General features: G+C 35.3%; 2 protein-coding genes across 7 annotated transcripts in view; both read right to left on the bottom strand.

The window, feature by feature from the left end:
* The window catches only part of LOC127871140 (uncharacterized), a 210,633-nt gene extending 204,521 nt beyond the window's left edge, over window positions 1–6,112 (bottom strand). For both annotated transcript variants that reach the window (XM_052413860.1, XM_052413864.1), the window contains exon 1: window positions 5,864–6,112. The gene's annotated coding sequence lies outside the window, so the exon portion shown is untranslated. The remainder of the gene's footprint in view (window positions 1–5,863) is intronic.
* LOC127871136 (eukaryotic translation initiation factor 2-alpha kinase-like) overlaps window positions 1–17,747 on the bottom strand; it is a 626,118-nt gene that overhangs the window by 77,624 nt on the left and 530,747 nt on the right. The gene's annotated exons all lie outside the window — the stretch shown is intronic.

Below are 17,747 nucleotides of genomic sequence, written 5' to 3'. Positions count from 1 at the left end.
ACGTGAAGTCATGTGCACTTCTCTTAATTGATGGTAATGAATAAATCTTGTAATTATCGCAGCTGCTTTTATCAAAACCAATGCTTCACTTTATGTACTTTTCGCAAATAGGCGTTGTGGATGGGCATAGGGGGCGTCCTCGGTGCTTTTTGGGCATCGGCGGCGGACGGGCGGTTGTTAGGGCCGTGGCGTCCTTGGTTGGGCTTGTGATTTTGAATTGTGTAGTTAAATTGTGCAATTGTATGATTTTGAGTTTAGGCTTGACGTCTGATGGGTATTAATAATATTCAATTATTCACATGTAACGCATAAGCATGTTTAATGAAACGTATAACGACATGTTCTACAAAATGGATTTAGTATCGTTTCAGTTCTTAAATATATGAGAAGGATGTCGCAACGTTTACTGACGTCTCGAGACTCTTCAACTGAGCGGTGCCATTGGGGTCGATATCTGTTGCGCATTGAACACATACGATCGTCAGAAGATTTGTTTCTTGCATTTAGCCTTGGCAAATACAAACACCCACTCCGTGCGTGTGTTTCAAGAAATAAAATACCCTGCTTGTCATGACACCTAAACAAATGTGTTTGTTTTTATTCTAAATGGTTAGATGATAAATAATTTATGTTTGTCATAAAATGTAATGGAATATAAAACATAAGTATTGTTAAATATTTACTTAATCTAACTGTGTTTATAATATTGCACGCTTAAAATAGAACTGATCGGGCTTGAGAGTAAAACTATCATTTATTCATTTAAATGTACTTGAAATGTTACAAACGTTGATAAATTATACATGTTGTTCAAAACAAAATGCGATAATTAGATGGAAATGATAGTAAACTGAACATTGTTAAATTTCCAATACAGATTCCTCGTATAACAACAAAAGTCTTTGAAATCGTTTGTTCACAACACCATGGGATTTCAACATGTTTTAAGAAAGGAGATCACAATGAAATATACACACCAACTTGCGCAAGAATATTTCGCTGGGGCTGACCGGGATAAATATTAGTTTTAGAGGGAACGTATATCTATATACAAACACGCACACACTGATCTCTCGCACGCCGACCATACTCTTTGCACACGCACACACTGATCTCTCGCACGCCGACCATACTCTTTGCACACGCACACACTGATCTCTCGCACGCCGACCATACTCTATGCACACGCACACACTGGTTACATCATGTATAATCTGGGACCGTACTTGGCCGACGACAAATATGCAGACGCAAATATACTGAAACACATCAATGGATACTGACTTGTTAAAGAAAGCTTTTAACGTTTAGGTTATAGACAAAATTGAAACAAATTGATTAACATTTGCAAACTATCGTTGTAGTTTGATACTTGCAAGGAAACAGTAATACTGAACATTTACTATGCTCTAAAATATCCAATGTGTTCATCTTTGGACGATTTAAAAACGTGAAAGTTATACAGCGATTGAAATTATTGAATAATTTCGAGAGTTATGTTGTTATCGTTATAGTTTGTGACATTACGAGGATTGCTTATATCAGTTATAAACTACACCCTTCATAATATGAGCGCGATTGGTCGAGTGGTATACGTGTTAAGCTTTTTCTCCACGGGTTAGTGTTTTTAGCCCAGTTGAGGCTACTTTTTTTCTTTAAATTGTATTGTTGTTTTTACTGGAGCTGTTTAGTTCCAATGTTTACATATATCAGCTTAAAGCACTTATTGACAAACATCAATACATGCCAACATCTGTGAATTTGTCCCTTTAAAGTTTATATTTTCATGAACACAAACACACAAGAGATAATTTTCATACGACGACTTTCAGACAGTAAACTTCCTTGTTTACGACATAAAGACATACTTAATTTCTTGTTTTACCAAAGTAAAACCTTCATAATTTACAGTACTTCTTCACCAGTTTATACCAAACGTGTAACTTGTGTAACCACAATAACACAACATCAAGTTATTTACAGGTACTTGTACACCAGTTTATACCAAACTTATAATGGTCCAATAAAATCGCTTTAAACAACTTTTAACTTCATAAGCATACATTGTTTAATGTCAGCGCATATATATATATATATATATTATAACATTTATTTACCAATAATAGTATTATTTTACTGTCTCAAATTTTTAGATTAAGTTATATAATTGATTGAATTTATATAAACCTGTATATTTGTTTGCTTGATTTATTAACTGTGATTTTTATTGGTTTGATATGTCTTATGCCATATATATATATATATATATATATGTGTGCACATAAAATTTAAACCATGTCGCAAACATTAAAATACAAGGATAGCACAAAATAGGAAGTAAATCCTTATTTCCATTGTGGTCCTTACTTGAGATAAAAAAATATCAGAAATAGTGTAACAAAACGATTTGTAGTATTCGTTTTCTATGCACTCTTACATATTAACAATGCAGACACGTGTAAGGACATGATTGTTGAGATGTTAGTGCGTTAAACCAATCGTTTAAACCTATATTAATGATATGAGTCGCGTTCTGAGAAAACTGGGCATAATGCATGTGCGTTAAGTGTCGTCCCAGATTTAACTGTGCAGTCCGCACAGGCTAATCAGGGACGTCATTTTCCGCTGTTATGGTATTTTTAGTTTCAAGTAAGTCCCTCCTTACCGAAAATCCAGTTTAGACGAAAAGTGTCGTTCCTGATTAGCCTGTGCGGACTGCACAGGCTAATCTAGGACGACACTTTACGCAAATGCATTATGCCCAGCTTTCTCAGAACACGACTCATATTTATATTGGAGACTAAAGTGCCATATTAAGTGTAGATTTTGGCAAATGTATAACGAAGTTAATGGTATAAAGAAACTTGCTTTAGACAATGTTAAGTAAGTGAAATGTTACACTCAATGACCTTTAGAACTAAAACCATTAATACATAGAAAATGTACAGTATCGAACATAAAATAATCTCGTTTGTAATATAAACTGGTTTTTACTTTTTTGTAAATAATAGAATGATGTTAAGCTAGGAATACTGTATTGGTGAGCGATAAACAGCTATTTAATAAATGTTATATTGGGTAGATATTCTGTTATAAAATAAACGATTATCTATGATAAATATATATTACCTTTACATCTACTAGTTTGGAATATTAATAGAACAGGGCATACGTCAAAATGTTCCGAAAAGAGCATTATCTTAAATCTTTACACTTGAATAAAGTAGTCAGAATCACAGACTGTTTCTCCTTCTGTTGTATACTTCTCGAATGTTATTCCACTCCACCCACAAACTCGTTACGACCGTATAAACAAAAAGCTGCGTTTAGCTGTACCTCTTGTTCAGGCAAGAAGTGAATCATATTGATGCTTATTTTTAAAACAGCAACACAAGTTTGGAATGCGGTTTCTGAAGACTTGAAATATTCTTAAAAGTTGTCCTCTTTTTTAAACCTCTCTTAGCAACAATCTCACAAAATCGTCTGAATAATTCAGTATTGGTACAAGAGTTAGTTCGATCTTTCACGCACGATCGCACATTTGAGTATACAACCCTTAACCCATTTATGCCTAGTGGATTCTCCCGTCCTTCCAAATTGGATCAATTTATTTCCAAAATTAGGGATGTCTAGTATATTGATTTCTATATGTAGAATATTTCTTACAGAAATTTCTTTATGCAAACAGCGCAGAGCCTGATGAGACGCCGCATCGTGCGGCGTCTCATCTGGATCTACACTGTTTGCCAAGGCCTTTTTTCTAGGCGCAAGGCATACATGGGTTAATAACGACCATTTGCGAAAATCACTATGTGATTGTTCTCTTCGCTCAAAACAACTTAGTTTTTGGGTGTGAATACCTTACACTGGAGTAAAAGAATATATACACTCTTATTGTCAAATGATGTATCATCTTGTCAAAATGTTTCTCTTAATATGATAACTGGCAAAAGCCGAACATAATTGATGGTGTCAAGTGTCTTTCTTCCGTAAGTGTTCGTTGAATTTCTTCTTTTCCATATTCTCTTTCTGCTCTGCCTCTTGAGATACTTTATAGTGACACTTAGGATACTAGCCCTTAATCTTTAAATATATCTGTACATTATATCGCGTCATGTACATTTATCTTTCGACACCGGTTTATTATTGTTTTATTATTGAGTAATATGGACATCTATGGAGAAGAATTCATATACGATTTTTGTTTCTTGTTTTCTTATAATTTAATTCATGCATTTAATTTATCATTGAGTCATTTTAAAAATTATCTTTATAATATAATGTTTAAACCAAAAAGTCATCTCATAAATTTAACGATATTGGTAGCATGAATTACTCCTGCGGTGCAATTTGTTAAACAAGTTTATCAAAATAAAGACTGCAATTTAAACAAAGATTATACGCATTTAATATAAAATTAAAGTTATAAAAAGTTAATAGAAATAGTTTACATTGTAGATAAGATAAATGGAAAAGATTCATAATAAGTTTTAAGACTTATGAATGTACTTTCTAATGAAACTAGTAAATGAATATCTAATTTTTTATTCGTTTGTATTTCGGGGTTTCTTTAAAACACTGTGTTGAATAAGTTGCACTAATATTTGTATCAATGTTTAGAATTTAAATGTAATTAATATGTTGTAGATGGATTTATGATTAAAATAACGTTGTAAGATTAAGTTTTAACGTGATGTATGTTAAGATATCTTAATGACTGTGCATAAACACGAAGTTTTATATCTGACTTGTCATTAAAACTTTCAAATATAGATAACATTGATCCATTATTTTGGCTTTGTTTTATGTATTAGTCTATGTATTTATTTATTTTGTCTTGCTTATGATGTTAATCATGATGATTGATGGTATTGTGGTTGAGGAATATGAAGAATTTAAAAGATCTAGTACATTTTCATTCAACCACAAAATACAAATATTTCAATGAAAGAATAGCGAAAATAAAATATCACAGATGTATCCTTAGCAGTGAGGCAAATTTAATGCTTTATATTCCTGTTTGATTGTATTATTTTAGACTTAAATAAGGTTTCCGATTATTACTCACATTATGTCTTAACCCTTTGCATGCTGGGAAATTTGTCGTCTGCTAAAATGTCGTCTGCTGAATGTCTAAAATTAGCATTGTTCTTCCTTTTTTTTCAAAGAATACTATCAGAATAGCAAACAGTTTGGATCCTGATGAGACGCCACGTTCTGTGGCGTCTCATCTGGATCCAAACTGTTTGTAAAGGCCTTCAAAATTCGGTTCCAGCACTGAAAGAGTTCAGTTAAACATTATACTCTGGCTAGTTAGTTTTAGATTCAGTTACAATGGAACATTCACAATAAACTACAGATCCCGTTATGAATGCGGATGTTGCATAATAAAAAGCCATTAACTTTAACCAAAAAAATCACGAAGAAGGTATCGAAATAGTATCGTCTTTTAAGGCTACCAAGTATAGGCAGATATATCATAATATAATATAAAATATAATAATATATTACCCGTGAAGTTTTTTCAAACCATCTTATTTCAAGATATTTTTAGTTAGTCAAATGTTTAACAAAATAATTAAAAAAACATTTTTAAAGCCATTAACTTCTACTAAAAAAATATAATAATTTATAAATTAATTTAAAAAATGTGTGACGGCACAGTTGGTATGACCACCACCCAATCCCCCCTGTCACAAACTGTCACTCTTTCTTACACTCCTTCACTGCCCCTGAATCTTAACCGTCTTTTTAGACGGCCCCTTTTCATTCTGATTTTTATTTATTTACCGTGTTTAAGCTTTCTTACAATAAAGATACATTTTACATAACTTTCTATACTTAAAGAATGTATTGATCTCACCTTCGGAAGGACAATTTATAACCGCTATGTATCCAAAATCATTATAGTCCATTGGTGAAGCTAAAGACTGTGAGACTCATGTCAACGTATAAATGTATTTATTATCGTTGTGTGAATGAATAAACTGGTTATACAGGTTTTTGAAGGTGATATATGTCCAATGGTGCGGAAATCAAGATTTCCTCGTGCACAGATTTGTAGGTTTAGTCATTCGACAGGCAAGCAGGGTAGAGCGAAGACTTGATTTAAATCGTTTTATTTATTTTCTCAACCACATTTCATTGTGAAATTTGATTTATTTTTGTGTCGTTTTGGCGTTGGGGATGCCGATTTGAGTTGGTTGATGCCCCTATTTATCTCGTAGGAAAAACAATTTTGCACTTTCTAGAATGCAACGCATATGGCGTTTTGGTGGTACACAGATGGCCTAGTGCAGCATGTTGGCCATTCTTATTTGAGGCTGGTAATGTACAAATGCACTTTGAGAATGATATTATTGTGTTTGACAAAGGGCAAACTATTCGTATGAGTAATAACCACTCTGTTTCAGTTCAAGACCTTTTTCAAGAAATGTTCTTGCTATTCGAATTTAACTATACTATATGTCGTTTATATGTGAATCAGTGATATGAATGGTTTGACTGTTTTGCTATACTTATGGTATAGTTGGGATTTTTCACGTGTTTATATGTGTAGAAATGATTCAATGGATGTTGTTTTTGTATAGCCATTAAGTATGTATAGAAACCATGTTGGTGTATGTCCGTTTGCACCTGGTGCTTACGAAGTCGTGTACAGTACACGAGGAATGGAATATTTGCAAAAAAGAAAGCAAAAACAGTACTTGCAAAAAAGAAAGCAAGGGTTAAAAATAATAGTTTTAAAAGTATAATACTTGCAAAAAAGATAGCAAGGGTAATATTTATTTCAAATTGGAAAATACTTGCAAAAAAGAAAGCAAGGGAAACGGTTTTGTTACAGAAAGTCAATTTAAAATGTTGGTGTGTGTGTTTCGTGTCTGTCTGCCTCTGGGGTAGACGCGATTGTGTGTGGCATTTCGTGGGCTCATGGGGTTGTGGGATCGTGTGGTCGTTGTAATTCTGGTCTGGTTGTGTTTTCTGATGATGGATTGAAAAGGGCCAATTCTGGGCCGCTGGTTCGGAGGTGCTTAGTGACTAAAGCGGATGTGTAGAGGCTTTGATTCTTTGAAGTGAGATGTGTAACGGTGTGTTTGGTGCGTTTTTTTTTTTTTGGGGGGGGGGTGGCGGTTTGGGGACTTTGAATTGAAAGGATGCGATACAATATTTTTGAGGATTGTGCTATAATTATTATTTTCAATATTAAAATGGTTCAATTGTGCAAGGGCGAACAGGTTTTGACATTTTGTAAAACAAATGCAGTTTTATGCCCTGTCTTCTACTTGAAAAAATGTATCTTGGTTGAAACTATTCTAGATATTGCAATATATGTTTCGTTTAGAAACATAACAAATGGTAAGAAAATGAATAAATACATTTTAGTTGGCTCAAAGCAGATGAGTTACAGTAGACAATTAGATATTTTGCACCACATCTTTCGTGAAATTTGACTTACACCTAATGTTTACGGGTTGCATTAATTTCGGTCAGGGGAAGCAACTGCTGTTGCAAATAGCGGTGTATCTGATAGTGTTAAAAAACCATGGGCAGTGGAAGACTGTTGGCGCTTAGGATCACTGCGTGAGAGATTCGGATGAAACACAAACAATTGTTTCTTCTCGTTTGGATTTGTAAATATATATGGTACTTGGTGTTGTATGTTGTTAGTTGTGCGTTGTTTTTTTGCCCCGTTCTTTTTCTGTCGATAAAATACCCTGCTTGTCATGACACCTAAACAAATGTGTCTGTTTTTATTCTAAATGGTTAGATGATAAATATTTTATGTTTGTCATAAAATGTAATGGAATATAAAACATAAATGTATTTATTATCGTTGTGTGAATGAATAAACTGGTTATACAGGTTTTTGAAGGTGATATATGTCCAATGGTGCGGAAATCAAGATTTCCTCGTGCACAGATTTGTAGGTTAAGTCATTCGACAGGCAAGCAGGGTAGAGCGAAGACTTGATTTAAATCGTTTTATTTATTTATGCTCTGTTTGTGTGTTGATGTTAATATAATGTTTTATGTGTTTCAGTGAGTTTTATGAGAGCAGACGGATGACTGACTTGAGATAGAAAGGGGCATTGGTTCCGGACATTTTACCATGGGATTTACATAGTTTTCTAAAAAGAATACTTAACGTTTACGATATAGTAACAGCTGATTATTTGTAGATTTCTCTAAAATTAGAGGTTTCAGGAGGTGATGAAGGCACCTAGACACCGGTCTTTAGCCATGGGTCCTCATACGTCCCCCTGCCATTAAAAGAAAAATGAAAAATGAGCAGTAGGGTTGCGTATCCCGCTCGCGGTTACACCTGAATCGTTCGTTACCGACGATTATTGTTTGGGGTGTACGTGAAGTCATGTGCACTTCTCTCAATTGATGGTAATGAATAAATCTTGTAATTATCGCAGCTGTTTTATCAAAACTAATGGTTCACTTTATGTACTTTTCGCAAATAGGCGTTGTGGATGGGCATAGGGGGCGTCCTCGGTGCGCTTTGGACATCGGCGGCGGACGGGCGGTTGTTAGGGCCGTGGCGTCCTTGTTTGGGCTTGTGATTTTGAATTGTGTAGTTAAATTGTGCAATTGTATGATTTTGAGTTTAAGCTTGACGTCTGATGGGTATTAATAATATTCAATTATTCACATGTAATGCATGAGCATGTTTAATGATACGTATAACGACGTGTTCTACAGAATGGATTTAGTATCGTTTCAGTTCTTAAATATATGAGAAGGATGTCGCAACGTTTACTGACGTCTCGAGACTTTTCAACTGAGCGGTGCCATTGGGGTCGATATCTGTTGCTCATTGAACACATACGATCGTCAGAAGATTTGTTTCTTGCATTTATGTGTAGAAAGCCCTGTCAGATACAAACACCCACTCCGTGCGTGTGTTTCAAGAAATAAAATACCCTGCTTGTCATGACACCTAAACAAATGTGTTTGTTTTTATTCTAAATGGTTAGATGATAAATAATTTATGTTTGTCATAAAATGTAATGGAATATAAAACATAAATATGCATAACACAGACAAACCCTTTTAACACAACAGGCTAATGTATTGACTATAAAAAAATCAGTGGTTTTGAGTATCCACCAAATACGTCCTGTTAACAGTGGGGGTTTCATGTTACACGTATTCATCCATTACCGTTTAAACTTGGTCTTTATGTTACAACATGTTTCAAGTGGCAGTGCGGCGATTAATAACCAATAATCGAACAAATATCGTAAACTATTGTAAACTTTAATTTTGTATAAACGCAAACATGAATCGACTACAAATGATTACCTTTCAGATTAAATTTGTAGAACATAAACATATAGAACAAATACTTTAAATATATATGTTACTAACTAAAATCCGTGATTGCAAAATTACATGCAAGTCATTTGTTTATGTTTCTTATGTTTCCGGATGCTATTTAATATCAGCAATGTCACAACGTCCACAATATTCGCCAGATGATTTTTGTGTCATTCATGAATAATAAATCATTATTATGTTTGTGTGGCCAATAACATAGCATTGATATCGATATCGATAAAATTAAACAATTGGTGAAATTGCTTTGTTACAAAATGTACTCTTGATTAATTTAAATATGTTCGATAAGTTCTATTCTTCTTTATTTCAAAAAGCAAATGTACACGCTAATTAATTACGTATGTATTTATGTTGAATTAAAATTGCACTCGTAACTGCATGCAACATTAAAGGGACAATTCGATGTTAGTATCCCGAAATATACACGTATTTAAACGTGTCCTACTAATTCCTGTTTTTTATAGTACTTAGTAAAGTCAGTAAGACTATAGTATGAACAATGTCAAATGCAGCATTCGTGAATAATGTAGGTTTATTAGCAATAAATACGTCACAATTAATGCATTTTTGCCGCTCTCTGTATAAAGGGGGTTTAATGCATGTGCGTGAAGTGTCGTCCAAGATTAGCCTGTGCAGTCCGCACATGATAATGACGAACGACACTTTCCGCTTGAACTGAAATTTTGCTAGAAAGGGACTTTCTTAACCCCTACCATATCTTCATTGATTTAAGGAGGCATATGGCAGGGTAAGTCATGCAGCATTGTGGGTACCATATCGCTGTACAACCTTAACGCAAAACCTGACTCGAATCATCGAACATCTCTATGTCAAATCCACCAGTGTTGTCTATTTCAACAGCAGCATAAAGGACTGGTTCTGAACTATAGATGGAGTGAGACACTGCTTTTTTCTTTCCCCCACCCTCTTTTACAACTTTTTAAAGAGGATTATGACTTACGCCCTGGGATGCATTGATGAGAAATTCAGAATTGGCGACATGACCATCTAAACGTACATTTTGCCGATGACATAGATGGCGCAGCCGGAAGCGAGACGGAGTTAAACAACCTAATGGAATGATGAAAGTAAACCTCCATAGCCTTTGGGGCGATTTGAGAAAACCTCCATAACATCCGGCATGCAGATCAGTGCAGATAGACCAAACTAATGACCAACAATAACAACGACATCAGGGACTATGACGAGCAGCTAGAAACCGTCACCAGCTTCAACTATCTGGAAGCAATCGTCACAGATGTAGGATCCAAGCATGATATACTCGCAAAAACTGCAGCAGCACTCCTACAACTTTTGACATCTGGAAATACATTAATATAGTACTCAGCTCAAAGATCAAACTGATGCGCACCCTTGTAATGTACATATTCCTGTACGTCTGAGAGTCACGCACGCTAATAAAGGACTTGGACATAAAGATACAGGCCGTGGGAATGAGATGCGTCCGAAGACTCCTCGGTATCTCCTTCAAAGACCGCATCACAAACAAAGAGGCCCGATACAGAAGCTGGAATGCAATCGGACCCCACTACTATCTTCTGACCGCCATGAAAAGACGGAAACTCATGTCGAATGGAAATGTCCTCAGACCACCATAGCTTGCAATGACAGTTCTACAAGGCACTGTACAGAAAGGGAGCAAGATGGAAATATAACATCTCATCATGAACAAGGTTGAGACTTAGCGATACCTTGAGACTATCCGAAGGGCGACAGGAATGGAGATATAGAAAATACATGGTTGGTGCCGAGATGGAGAAAGATTATCCGGTGAGGCTTAGAACAAAAAAATAGGGCGAGCTTTAGCGAGCCCTATTTTTCGTTTTAGGGCCGAAATAGTTCCACTATAAACTGTTACTTTTAATACTTTCCTTTTGAAAATATGAAAAGAAATAAAAAACGAATCGAGAGTGTGATATTTTTCTTGCTAAAAACTGAAAAAAAAAATCAGCAGCAAAACAAAAACTAAATTGTATTTACCTTAATGACAACTTTAATTCATTGCTTATAACAATACATTAACAACGATATACACATCCATTTTCTGTTCTTCCATCCCTTTGTCGAAAGACATTTTCTGTTTTTCCATCCCTATTATCGAAATGTATTTTAAACCACACTATTTTTGATAGCGTTGTATCGAATGCTAACCACTCTGACCCATAACCCGATTAATGAAATCGTAATCCTGCCGTAATGAATTATTTAAACCCTATCGAAGTTACAGATATGAATGACAAACATACAATCCGAAACACGTTTATGATTCGTTCGATGCTTTAAAAAAACTTGTTGCTAGTTTACCTGCCCCAAGGGTCGTTCAAACTGCATGTCAAGTGAAGTGAAGCGAACAAAATTTAATACCAAATTGAATTGAGCAAACATTTTATTATTTCATGAAATGCAAACATACAATTTGACCGGGCCCTGAGCAAAAAGGGGTTTAATGCATATGCGTCAAGTGTTATCCCCGATAAGCATGTGCAGTTAGCACAGGATTATGTGGGACGACACTTTCCGCCTAAACTTGATTTTGCTTATAAGAGATTTTCTTGTAACGAAAAATATCATTAAGTTGGTAAGTTTCCTCCCCAATAAGCCTTTTAGGACTTCACAGGCTAATCTCGGACGACAATTTACGCATAATTCTGCAACAAATCCCATTTTCACCGAGCACGGTCCAATTTTTTAATGTCCACCAACAAGTGTTCCATACGTTATGGGATGAATTTACATAATTATTCACATATGAAGATGCTGAAACAAATGTTCGAATGCATTTTGACAAATAACAATTAAAGCAGCCTCTGTAACGCTCAAAATCAACTAAAATTTCGTAAAATCAAGTTAACAACTTAACAATCAGTGTTCCTTACAGCAATAACCCCACATTCAACGCTAGATGTGGTATGATTGCATAGATTTTTGTAGATACAAATGCTCGATTTTATTTGTTTGTGACACAATTAATTATATCTATTCATACGACGCACAAACGCTAAAATGATACCATGTTATTGTTCATGTGTCGCATGAATAGATATCATTGCGGGAAATTAAAAAAGAATTAAATATGCAAAACAAAAAATAACAACGAACATATTGTATTTTATTTTGTATTTACAAACATCTATTTTACCATACCACATCTGGCGTTGAAATTTCGACAATTGCCATTAGGAACACTGATTTCTAATTGTTAAACTTTATTGTACGAAATCTTGTACGAAATGTTCGTTGATTTTGAGTAGTAATGGGGCTTTAACGCAGTTATTGTGTGCCCTGAACAGTTGTTATCATTCACACAATTAACCATGTTTTTTAATAGGAAAGCAGACACTTTATTTCTGAAAGCACACATGATGCAAATACAAAAACGCCATCGGTCGTGGGACTGTTTTCTATCATATGTTTTCATTAAACACATTTGAATCATGTTTTCAACATCAGATATAAATAATTACTTATCCGCGATAACCAGAAGTGATTTTTGTAAAAACAACATAAGCGCTCTGCAAACATTCCTATCGATCTCGCGACCCTGCTTCCTTTCGATATAATTCAATAAGTGTGAATATATATTATATCTACAAACGTACAGATCCTGTCAATATAAATTAAAAAACAGTTGTCTTGTAATGCGATAAAATTTTACCAAAATAATTTCAGTTTCATCGCAATATTAAGTTCAACGCAACTAGTCTTTGTTAAAGACATGTCCTGTTTTCTATCAAAGTGTGAATCGTGTTTAATATTATTCATGTTTTAAGAAACACTTTCACTGTTAAATATTGTGTTTTTTTTCTTTTTGTCGTTGCTGTATTAGCTTAATAAAGAATCAAATTGGAAAATATCACCAGCTTGTTTAAGAAATTATCTGTGAACAAGGCTATTGTCAAGCAATATGGTCCCCTACCGGCTCCACCATTGTCAGAAATTCCACCATTTTAAAGAAATTTATTTTTTGGGTTGCCATAGCAACCAGAATTATTGACGTAGGAACAAAATGAAATGACGTGCATAATGTCCATATTGTCATCTATCCATGTTTCAAGTTTCATGAAAACATTAAGAACTGTTAAAGTAATCGCAGGATCCAGAAAAGTGTGACAGACTCACAGACCCACAGACGCACAGAGCGCAAACCATAGGTCCCCTCCGGTGAAACCTATAGGGGACAAAAGGAATAGCGTAATATGTGTATAATGCCATCAGGGACCTGAATGGACATCGCCAGTGTAAACGAGGCCTTGTCAGACGAAAACGGACATTACGTTATATGCGCCCAGCGTAGCTCCAGAACAACCTGCGTAAAAGCGAATTATGAGCCTTAATTGTTCTCAGAAAAGTTCAAAACTGGCTTTAATGCATGTGCAAAAAGTGTCATCCCAGATTAGCATGTGCAGTCCGCACAGGCTAATCAGGGACGATACTTTCCGGCTAAACTTGATTTTCGGTAAGGAGGGACTTCCTTGAAACTAAACATACCATAAAAGCGGAAAATGTCGTCCCTGATTAGCCTGTGCGGACTGCATAGGCTTATCTGTGACGACAATTTCCGCACATGCATTAAGCCCAGTTTTCACAGAACGCGGCTGATATCATATGCGCCCAGCGTAGCTTCAGACCAACTTGCGTACTAGTGCATTATGGTCTACAGCCATCATTTCCGCTAAAGAAGCCTCGAACTATTGCATGACTTTACAACGGACGCCGTACCTTTTGATCAGTCAGCACAAATTTCGCAAGCTGGTCTTTAGCTACATAAAGTATGGACAGATCATTTCTGTATTTCAGAAATAACTGTACACATATTTAATGTATGATGTTTTGTTAAACGGTTTCTCCTCTGTAACCGTGTATCGCGCTACTACGGAAATCAAAATACAACAACGCCGGGGTTTATCATCTATATCATCATTTAAGAAATGGTCGTTAAATGTTTCGATATTAATACTCATTTTAGGTTTTAATAATAATTTATTTTTTAATAACTTTAACGAGTAGAACAGACAGCCGTGGCAATATGCGCTTGCATTTGAAACGAATATGGTTCCTGCGGTCCGTATAACTGCCAAAGTGCATAATGTGAAAAATGCATACTTTTCAATGAATGTGAACTTTCTTTCATTATAAAATTGCTTTTGATGAATTTTACTCAACAAGAACAGCTTATAGCACACATACCAATTGAACAGCAATAACAGTTGTCTTCGCCGTTCTGATGTGTATTACATATGCATTGGAGCAAGTGCGTGCACAACATGTTTTCGCATTCTTAATTTAACGACAAATATGACTTAAAAGATAACACACGAACAAAGCCACATTTAAACATTAAATTAACTGTAACTTTTTCAGGTTAATTTTAACAATTTTCCAGATTTGTATTTACATTTTTATTTAAATTCATTTTACCGCATACGTCCCTGTATCCGATCCCGTACACGGAACAAAGGCGCTTGTATGTTTAACAATAGCTTACTTAAAATCAAGCGAAATTTTTCGTCACTTAATTTAATCAAACGTAGTATTATTCTTACTTTCGTTTTGTCGGAGCATCGCGCGGTCACTTAAGAACCGTGATTTATTCAAAAACAGTTGTTCACTTTCTAAAATTATATTTCGTATGTTCCCATACGCAATTAAATATCAACACTGACACAGGCTGGCATATTGAATCGTAGAAAAGCTCTCTCTATATAGCAGTTACTGATGCAGATTCTGTAGACACGTATCGATCATAACTCAGAAAGGCGTATTGAGCTCGCGTTCCTGCTTGCTATTAGTGTTCAATAATTATTCGCCTATTTTGAAGGTATACATTAACTGTAAATGTTAAATTTGTACTTGAATTGCGATTGCGTTACATTGTAAACCATCTATTACCTTTGTGAGTCGCCGTGAATACTCTCCTGCATTTGTTATTATTATTTATTATTGCAAGTTATACATTGAACGTTTGTTATAAAGGTCGAACCTGGATTGTGCGTCTCATTAACAACCGATTTACACTCGTTATACGAGCGCCGACATTGGTGCCGTGTCAAAATGAAAACACTAAATGAACAAAATCAGACTTCTACAGGAAAAACACAAAAAGTGGTAGTATAATCTCATGTGAAGACAACCTATCAGTCACTATGACGCCGTTCTTGATAAACTGCAAGACAAGACAGCACGGATACAGACTCAAAAGGATCATGGATTTGACGGACAATCATAATCCTGACGAAGTATTAGAATCGGAGAAATATGTGCTCGAATTATATTTCAAGATGCGAGATCTGATGAACTTTAAACAATCGTAACAACAGCCGATAATTGCTCTTATAATATGTCGATTGTCTGACAAGTCGCGATACGTCGTCCAGATAACAAAAACTGAACGAATATCAGTTCTGCTATAAAAGTCTAAAGATCACATCATAGCCAAATGTATTCCACAGAAAAGATGCCTGTTATGCAAAAAGGAATTATCACACGAGCATTTGCAACGCAAGAAGCAATGCCGATCGTACACATAGAACAACAACGGAAGTGTCCACATTGAGACCGGGAGCAGCGCTTTTCCACTCTTCATTGAAACCTGCTTAGTCTGGTGAACTTCTGAAGACGGGTTTAACCAAAGTGGGTCCCCAACAGATTGAGATTGATGCTGCAATCTTTTTTGATGAGGTTTCACTGAGGTCGTTCGTCACACAACTGCTCGGCTTGCTGAATAACTACAACTTCCGTTTGCAGGTACTAACAGTAACCATAACCATTGCATCGTTAGGTGGAAGTGATATTGGAACCCAACACGTTGATCGCTCTTCCATCCACGTACAGACGGACTAGAACGAGATGATCCCGTTAAGTATTCTGATCGTGCCAGCAATATCAAAACCCATCGACACAGGGCTCACCTCGGTCGCGACAATATTCCCGTTCCTACAAAGGCTGAAGCTAGCACACCCAGTAAAAACGATTCAATGCTTAAAAATCTCCATTGTGATCGGCGCAGACCACTACTTTGATTTGTTTAAAGTCACTGTTCTTCACGGAGAAGGTTCCACCGCGGGAAAGTCCAAGCTAGGCTACCTGTTGCCGGGCCCTGTCAATAAGAGGGCTACTTTAAGATCCACAATCGATACACACATGATGAACGTGGTAACCTCCACCGGAAGATTCTGTACTTAAGAGATCCGCTGCACATGGCCAAAGAGAAGCATTAACAAAACAGAAACAGAAAATAAGTACAAATTTAAGACCATATTATGAACCGCCACATTCTAATGGTAACATCAAGGAGCGGAAAGGAGGCGCTTTTAAAAACAGATTTCAGTCGACAACGAATCAAAATCTATGTAACATTTAATGATACGTTTTTACGTTTTTTTATGTTAATTAGATACCCACATGGGAATTGTCAATGAAATATCAATGGAACAATTATTCTTGTCTCATGAAATAGGCGTTCTAACATAACGGATTGCTTTCAGTATAAAGTGTTTGCATGAAATGGGTCTAGAGTAATAAATTATATATTAATTAGTATTTTATCATATCAATACTATAATATCGATTCGATTCATGTGTGTTTGCTATTGGTAAAGTTAAACTGCGTTTACTATAAATACTGTTGATTAATTATTATACTTGAATTGTTGTGGATAAAGAATAAATAGCTGTTATGTTAACAAGAAAACTGTTCATACTTTATAGAGTCGCAAATAATTATAAAGTGTCATTAAAACTAACGGCAAAATTGCTGCAGATCACAGTAGGTAACCGGTATTCATCTACCGTTATGTCAAGATGTTTCTATGACGTCCAGGCCCGTTTTTACCATAAAGACTTTAAATAAGATTTCGACGATTGAACGAAACATTGCGTATTAAATTCTCATTATCAGGTGGTGGAATAATTTACTGCGGATTTTGTTCGCGGAAACAATTGATTTTTTTTTATTCGGGACTCAAAAGATTTTGTCAGAAGCTCTCAATTGTTGGTACGGTTGGATTTAATGAATTTTAAGTAAGCCATCGGTTTGCATTATACATGCACTTTACAATAAGCAATCAACTCATTGTTTTTTAACTGCATCATTTATAGGAGTAATTATTCATTTGCTAACATCTGTAACAGTGTCGTCAAAGAACGCGCAGTATACGTTGCATCAATGAATAGTTGAGTTACAAATACTGCATCCTATCGTTTCATGTTATTAACATTAGACAGCTCATATCTTTTTCTAACATTTATTTTTATACATTCCTCAAGGTATTTAGTCAGAATATATACACGTAATACAAATGAACACATGATGTACTGCTCTATTTTTGTCACCGATGTAAAGGACTGTCCCTGAATGTCCTTTATAAATGTTTGTAATTA

Source organism: Dreissena polymorpha, chromosome 3, assembly GCF_020536995.1.
Source record: "Dreissena polymorpha isolate Duluth1 chromosome 3, UMN_Dpol_1.0, whole genome shotgun sequence".
Classification (NCBI taxonomy): Eukaryota; Metazoa; Mollusca; class Bivalvia; order Myida; family Dreissenidae; genus Dreissena; species Dreissena polymorpha.
Note: the sequence above shows the minus strand (reverse complement) of the source record. Positions and strands in the feature narration are given on the sequence as shown.